The sequence below is a fragment of the Arachis stenosperma genome, chromosome 4, assembly GCF_014773155.1.
Source record: "Arachis stenosperma cultivar V10309 chromosome 4, arast.V10309.gnm1.PFL2, whole genome shotgun sequence".
In the NCBI taxonomy this organism is placed as follows: Eukaryota; Viridiplantae; Streptophyta; class Magnoliopsida; order Fabales; family Fabaceae; genus Arachis; species Arachis stenosperma.
In genome coordinates, this window is record NC_080380.1 from 61,322,312 (window position 1) to 61,330,837 (window position 8,526).

General features: G+C 40.5%; 1 non-coding gene across 1 annotated transcript; it reads left to right on the plus strand.

The window, feature by feature from the left end:
* Nucleotides 1-4,959: 4,959 nt before the first annotated feature.
* LOC130977926 (small nucleolar RNA R71) lies at nucleotides 4,960-5,067 on the plus strand. Its single transcript, XR_009085596.1, has one exon. It is a non-coding gene; the product is annotated as a small nucleolar RNA R71 (small nucleolar RNA).
* The last annotated feature ends 3,459 nt before the right edge of the window (nucleotides 5,068-8,526 follow it).

Here is an 8,526-nt window from a genome sequence, read left to right on the forward strand (position 1 = left end):
ATCTTGGGCAAAGTATGGACTATCATATATTGCTGGAAAGCCCAGAATGTCTACTTTCCAATGCCGTTGAGAGCGCGCCAATTGGGCTTCTGTAGCTCCAGAAAATCCACTTCGAGTGCAGGGAGGTCAGAATCCAACAGCATCTGCAGTCCTTTTCAGTCTCTGAATCAGATTTTTGCTCAGGTCCCTCAATTTCAGCCAGAAAATACCTGAAATCACAGAAAAACACACAAACTCATAGTAAAGTCCAGAAAAGTGAATTTTAACTAAAAACTAATAAAAATATACTAAAAACTCAACTAAAACTACTAAAAACATACTAAAAACAATGCCAAAAAGCGTACAAATTATCCGCTCATCACAACACCAAACTTAAATTGTTGCTTGTCCTCAAGCAACTGAAAATCAAATAAGATAAAAAGAAGAGAATATGCAATGAACTCCAAAAATATCCATGAAGATCAGTATTAATTAGATGAGCGGGGCTTTTAGCTTTTTGCCTCTGAATAGTTTTGGCATCTCACTTTATCCTTTGAAATTCAGAATGATTGGCTTCTTTAGGAACTCAGAATCCAGATAGTGTTATTGATTCTCCTAGTTAAGTATGATGATTCTTGAACACAGCTACTTTATGAGTCTTGGCCGTGGCCCAAAGCACTCTGTCTTCCAGTATTACCACCGGATACATACATGCCACAGACACATAATTGGGTGAACCTTTTCAGTTTGTGACTCAGCTTTGTTAGAGTCCCCAATTAGAGGTGTCCAGGGTTCTTAAGCACACTCTTTTTGCCTTGGATCACAACTTTATTTCTTTCTTTTTCTTTATCTCTTTTTTTTTTCGTTTTTTTTTCGCCACTTTTTTTTTGTATTCATTGCTTTTTCTTGCTTCAAGAATCATTTTTATGATTTTTCAGATCCTCAGTAACATGTCTCCTTTTTCATCATTCTTTCAAGAGCCAACATTCATGAACCACAAATTCAAAAGACATATGCACTGTTTAAGCATACATTCAGAAAACAAAAGTGTTGCCACCACATCAAAATAATTAAACTGTTATAAAATTCAAAATTCATGCAATTCTTCTCCTTTTCAATTAAGAACATTGTTTATTTAAGAAAGGTGATGGATTCATAGGACATTCATAACTTTAAGGCATAGACACTAAGACACTAATGATCATAAGACACAAACATGGATAAACATAAAGCATAATTTTCGAAAAACAAGAAAATAAAGAACAAGGAGATTAAAGAACGGGTCCACCTTAGTGATGGCGGCTTGTTCTTCCTCTTGAAGATCCTATGGAGTGCTTGAGCTCCTTAATGTCTCTTCCTTGTCTTTGTTGCTCCTCTCTCATGATTCTTTGATTTTCTCTAATTTCATGGAGGAGGATGGAATGTTCTTGGTGCTCCACCCTTAGTTGTCCCATGTTGGAACTCAATTCTCCTAGGGAGGTGTTCAGTTGCTCCCAATAGTCTTGTGGAGGAAAGTGCATCCCTTGAGGCATCTCAGGGATTTCATAATGAGAGGGGTCTCTTGTTTGCTCCATCCTTTTCTTAGTGATGGGCTTGTCCTCATCAATGGGGATGTCTCCCTCTATGTCAACTCCAACTGAATAACAGAGGTGACAAATGAGATGAGGAAAGGCTAACCTTGCCAAGGTAGAGGACTTGTCCGCCACCTTATAGAGTTCTTGGGCTATAACCTCATGAACTTCTACTTCTTCTCCAATCATGATGCTATGGATCATGATGGCCCGGTCTAGAGTAACTTTGGACCGGTTGCTAGTGGGAATGATTGAGCGTTGGATAAACTCCAACCATCCTCTAGCCACGGGCTTGAGGTCATGCCTTCTCAATTGAACCGGCTTCCCTCTTGAATCTCTCTTCCATTGGGCGCCCTCTTCACAAATGTCAGTGAGGACTTGGTCCAACCTTTGATCAAAGTTGACCCTTCTAGTGTAAGGATGTTCATCTCCTTGCATCATAGGCAAGTTGAATGCCAACCTTACATTTTCCGGACTAAAATCCAAGTATTTCCCCCGAACCATAGTAAGCCAATTCTTTGGATCCGGGTTCACACTTTGATCATGGTTCTTGGTGATCCATGCATTGGCATAGAACTCTTGAACCATTAAGATTCCGACTTGTTGAATGGGGTTGGTGAGAACTTCCCAACCTCTTCTTCGGATCTCATGTCGGATCTCCGGATATTCACTCTTTTTGAGTGAGAAAGGGACCTCGGGGATCACCTTCTTCAAGGCCACAACTTCATAGAAGTGGTCTTGATGCACCCTTGAGATGAATCTCTCCATCTCCCATGACTCGGAGGTGGAAGCTTTTGCCTTCCCTTTCCTCTTTCTAGAGGTTTCTCCGGCCTTGGATGCCATAAATGGTTATGGAAAAACGAAAAGCAACGCTTTTACCACACCAAACTTAAAAGGTTTGCTCGTCCTCGAGCAAAAGAAGAAAGAAGAGAGTAGAAGAAGAAGAAATGAGGGGGAAGGGAATGGCTTTGTGTTCGGCCAAAGAGGGGGAGAAGTGGTGTTTAGGTTGTGTGAAAATGAAGGGGTGAAGAAGGGTTTATATAGGAGAGGGGGGGCTCATAGTTCGGTCATGTATGGTTGGGTTTGGGAGGGAAAGTGGTTTGAATTTAAAGGGTGAGGTAGGTGGGGTTTTATGAAGGATGGATGTGAGTGGTGAAGAGAAAGATGGGATTTGATAGGTGAAGGGTTTTTGGGGAAGAGGTATTGAGGTGATTGGTGAATGGGTGAAGAAGAGAGAGAGTTGTGGGGTTGGTGGGGATCCTGTGGGGTCCACAGATCCTGAGGTGTCAAGGAAAAGTCATCCCTGCACCAAATGGCATGCAAAATCACGTTTTGAGCCGATTCTGGCGTTAAACGCCGGGCTGGTGCCCATTTCTGGCATTTAACGCCAGGTTCTTGCCCTTTCCTGGCATTTAACGCCAGTCTGGTGCCCCTTTCTGGCGTTAAACGCCCAGAATGGTGCCAGACTGGGCGTTAAACGCCCACCGGCTAGCCTTACTGGCGTTTAAACGCCAGTAGGTTCTTCCTCCAGGGTGTGCTGTTTTTCTTCCTGTTTTTCATTCTGTTTTTGCTTTTTCAATTGATTTTGTGACTTCTCATGATCATCAACCTACAAAAAACATAAAATAACAAAGGGAAATAGATAAAATATAACATTGGGTTGCCTCCCAACAAGCGCTTCTTTAATGTCAGTAGCTTGACAGAGGGCTCTCATGGAGCCTCACAGATACTCAGAGCAATGTTGGAACCTCCCAACACCAAACTTAGAGTTTGAATGTGGGGGTTCAACACCAAACTTAGAGTTTGGTTGTGGCCTCCCAACACCAAACTTAGAGTTTGACTGTGGGGGCTCTGTTTGACTCTGTTTTGAGAGAAGCTCTTCATGCTTCCTCTCCATGGTGACAGAGGGATATCCTTGAGCCTTAAACACAAAGGATTCTTCATTCACTTGAATGATCAGTTCACCTCCATCAACATCAATCACAGCCTTTGCTGTGGCTAGGAAGGGTCTGCCAAGGATGATGGATTCATCCATGCACTTCCCAGTCTCTAGGACTATGAAATCAGCAGGGATGTAATGGTCTTCAATCTTTACCAAAACATCCTCTACAAGTCCATGAGCTTGTTTTCTTGAGTTGTCTGCCATCTCTAGTGAGATTCTTGCAGCTTGCACCTCATAGATCCCTAGCTTCTCCATTACAGAGAGAGGCATGAGGTTTACACTTGACCCTAAGTCACACAGAGCCTTCTTGAAGGTCATGGTGCCTATGGTACAAAGTATTGAAAACTTCCCAGGATCTTGTCTCTTTTGAGGTAATTTCTGCCTAGACAAGTCATCCAGTTCTTTGGTGAGCAAAAGGGGTTCATCCTCCCAAGTCTCATTACCAAATAACTTGTCATTTAGCTTCATGATTGCTCCAAGGTATTTAGCAACTTGCTCTTCAGTGACATACTCATTCTCTTCAAGGGAAGAATACTCATCAGAGCTCATGAATGGCAGAAGTAAGTCCAATGGAATCTCTATGGTCTCATTTTGAGCCTCAGATTCCCATGGTTCCTCATTAGGGAACTCATTGGAGGTCAGTGAACGCCCATTGAGGTCTTCCTCAGTGGTGTTCACTTCCTCTCCTTCCTCTCCAAATTCGGCCATGTTGATGGTCTTGCACTCTCCTTTTGGATTTTCTTCTGTATTGCTTGGAAGAGTACTAGGAGGGAGTTCAGTAATTTTCTTGCTCAGCTGTCCCACTTGTGCCTCCAAATTCCTAATGGAGGACCTTGTTTCAGTCATGAAACTTTGAGTGGTTTTGATTAGATCAGAGACCATGGTTGCTAAGTTAGAGGGGTTCTGCTTAGAATTCTCTGTCTGTTGCTGAGAAGATGATGGAAAAGGCTTGCCATTGCTAACCCTATTTCTTCCTCCATTATTGTTGTTGAAACCGTGTTGGGGTCTCTCTTGATTCTTCCATGAGAAATTTGGATGATTTCTCCATGAAGAATTATAGGTGTTTCCATAGGGTTCTTCCATGTAATTCACCTCTTCCATTGAAGGGTTCTCAGGATCATAGGCTTCTTCTTCAGATGAAGCATCCTTAGTACTGCTTGGTGCATTTTGCATTCCAGACAGACTTTGAGAAATCAAATTGACTTGTTGAGTCAATATTTTATTCTGAGCCAATATGGCATTCAGAGTATCAATCTCAAGAACTCCTTTCTTCTGATTAGTCCCATTATTCACAGGATTCCTTTCAGAAGTGTACATGAATTGGTTATTTGCAACCATTTCAATTAGCTCTTGAGCTTCTGTAGGCGTCTTCTTCAGATGAAGAGATCCTCCAGCAGAGCTATCCAAAGACATCTTGGATAGTTCAGAGAGACCATCATAGAAAATACCTATGATGCTCCATTCAGAAAGCATGTCAGAAGGACATTTTCTGATCAATTGTTTGTATCTTTTCCAAGCTTCATAGAGGGATTCTCCATCCTTCTGTCTGAAGGTTTGGACTTCCACTCTAAGCTTACTCAATTTTTGAGGTGGAAAGAACTTTGCCAAGAAGGCATTGACTAGCTTTTCCCATGAGTCCAGGCTTTCTTTAGGTTGTGAGTCCAACCATGTCCTAGCTCTGTCTCTTACAGCAAAAGGGAATAGCATAAGTCTGTAGACCTCAGGGTTAACCCCATTGGTCTTGACAGTGTCACAGATTTGCAAGAATTCAGCTAAGAACTGATGAGGATCTTCCAATGGAAGTCCATGAAACTTGCAATTCTGTTGCATTAGAGAAACTAATTGAGGCTTAAGCTCAAAGTTGTTTGCTCCAATGGCAGGGATAGAGATGCTTCTCCCATAGAAGTCGGGAGTAGGTGCAGTAAAGTCATCCAGCACCTTCCTTGCATTGTTTGCATTGTTGTTGTTTTCGGCTGCCATGTCTTCTTCTTCTTTGAAGATTTCTGTTAGGTCCTCAACAAAAAGTTGTGCCTTAGCTTCTCTCAGCTTTCGCTTCAAGGTCCTTTCAGGTTCAGGGTCAGCTTCAACAAGAATGCCTTTGTCTTTGTTCCTGCTCATATGAAAGAGAAGAGAACAAGAAAATATGGAATCCTCTATGTCACAGTATAGAGATTCCTTGAGGTGTCAGAAAAGAAGAAAAATAGAAGGAAGAAGGAGAAGAATTCGAACTTAGTCAGATAGAGTTCGAATTGTGCATTGAGGAGGAGTGGTACTCCAAAAATAGAAGGATGTGAGAAGAGGGGAGGAAATTTTTCGAAAATTAAATAAAAGATTTTAAAAACATTTTGAAAAATTGATTGATAATTTTCGAAAATTAAAAGTGGGAAAGAAATCAAGTGGTTTTTGAAAAAGATTTTGAAATTAGAAGTTAAAAAGATATGATTGAAAACTATTTTGAAAAAGATGTGTTTAAAAAGATATGATTGAAAAGTTATGGTTTTAAAGAGATATGATTGAAAAGATATGATTTGAAAACAATTTTAAAAAGATTTGATTTTTTTAAAAAAAATTAATGACTTGCCTAACAAGAAAAGATATGATTCAAACATTAAACATTTCTCAACAGAAAAGGCAACATACTTGAAATGTTGAATCAAATCATTAATTGATAGCAAGTATCTTTGAAAAAGGTAAGAAATTGATTTTGAAAACATTTGATTGAAAAGATATGATTTGAAAAAGATTTGATTTTGAAAAACTTTGAAAACTTGAAAAAAAATTGATTTTGAAAACAAAATCTTCCCTCTTGTGCCATCCTGGCGTTAAACGCCCAGAATGGTGCACATTCTGGCGTTTAACGCCCAATGCACTTCCTTTTTGGGCGTTAAACGCCCAACCAGGCCCCCTGGCTGGCGTTTAAACGCCAGTCTGTCCTTCTTCACTGGGCATTTTGAACGCCCAGCTTTTTCTGTACCATTCCTCTGCAGTGTGTTCTGAATCTTCAAGGACATTATTGTTTTTTGTTTAGAGTTAATAATGTGCTAAAATAAAGAACAAAGGGGTAAAATAGGCTCAAAATTGGTTTGCAATAGATAATGAAAAGGTTAAGGCCATATGGGTATGTAAGCTCAGTGAAACAAGGCCTCAATCATATAAGTGTATGCATACATTAAACAATGGAAATATAGAATCAAGCAAGACAAAGATCACAATTTTAGAGAGAAAAACACACACCAAAATTAAAATATTGGTTGATAAAATGCAACCAATCAAATAGGCTCAAAATCTCACTGGTTTTGTGTGTTCAAGCTTTAAACCATGTTCCAAAATAAAATTTCTTCATACAAGTTATTCAAAAAGTTTTTAATTTAAATTAGTGAAATACTATAAAAAAGTTTCTTAAAAAAAGAAAATATTACTTCAACCAAGTGGTAAAATATGCAAAAATCAAATAAACATGCAAATGCAAAAACTAATCTACAAAGAAAATTTAAACATTGGTGTTGAGACAAGAAAGTACTAACCCATGGAGATCGGTATCGACCTCCCCACACTTAAAGATTGCACCGTCCTCGGTGCATGCGGAGATGTGCAGGTGGACGGGTTGTTCCAACTGATGCTTTTCTTCAAGGATTGTGCAGATGGACTTGTTTGTCTCCCCATGTAAACGTCTTCCGGTTCCCCTCCGGGTGGCCATCCTGAAAGAAAAAGGGAAGAAAAGTAATCCAGAAATAAAGATAAGAAAATAAATAAAGTATGGGTGGGTGGTGCGTGAAATTGTCATCACTACAACTTCGCACAACTAACCAGCAAGTGCACTGGGTCGTCCAAGTAATAAACCTTACGCGAGTAAGGGTCGATCCCACGGAGATTGTTGGTATGAAGCAAGCTATGGTCACCTTGTAAATCTTAGTCAGGCAGACTCAAATGGGTATAGATGATGAATAAAACATAAAGATAAAGATAGAGATACTTATGTATATCATTGGTGAAAGCTTCAGATAAGCGTATGAAGATGATGTCCCTTTCGTCTCGCTGCTTTCCTACTGTCTTCATCCAATTCTTCTTACTCCTTTCCATGGCAAGCTTATGCAAGGGTTTCACCGTTGTCAGTGGCTACCTCCCATCCTCTCAGTGGAAATGTTCAACGCACCCTGTCACGGCACGGCTATCCATCTGTCGGTTCTCGATCAGGCCGGAATAGAATCCAGTGATTCTTTTGCGTCTGTCACTAACGCCCCGCCTTCAGGAGTTTGAAGCACGTCACAGTCATTCAATCATTGAATCCTACTCAGAATACCACAGACAAGGTTAGACCTTCCGGATTCTCTTGAATGCCGCCATCAGTTCTTGCCTATACCACGAAGATTCCGGTTAAAGAACCCAAGAGATATTCACCCAATCTAAGGTAGAATGGAGGTGGTTGTCAGTCACACGTTCATAGGTGGGAATGATGATGAGTGTCACGGATCATCACATTCATCAAGTTGAAGAACAAGTGATATCTTGGAACAAGAACAAGCAGAATTGAATAGAAGAACAATAGTAATTGTATTAATACTCGAGGTACAGCAGAGCTCCACACCTTAATCTATGGTGTGTAGAAACTCCACCGTTGAAAATACATAAGAACAAGGTCTAGGCATGGCCGTGAGGCCAGCCCCCAATGATCTAAGAACTAGATGTCCAAAGATGATCTAGAGATCTAAAGTGATCAAAAGATTAAAAATACAATAGTAAAAGGTCCTATATATAGAGAACTAGTAGCCTAGGGTGTACAGAGATGAGTAAATGACATAAAAATCCACTTCCGGCCCACTTGGTTTGTGCTTGGGCTGAGCAATGAAGCATTTTTCGTGTAGAGACTCTTCTTGGAGTTAAACGCCAGCTTTTGTGCCAGTTTGGGCGTTTAACTCCCATTTTGGTGCCAGTTCCGGCGTTTAACGCTGGGAATTCTGAGGGTGACTTTGAACGCCGGTTTGGACCATCAAATCTTGGGCAAAGTATGGACTATCATATATTGCTGGAAAGCCC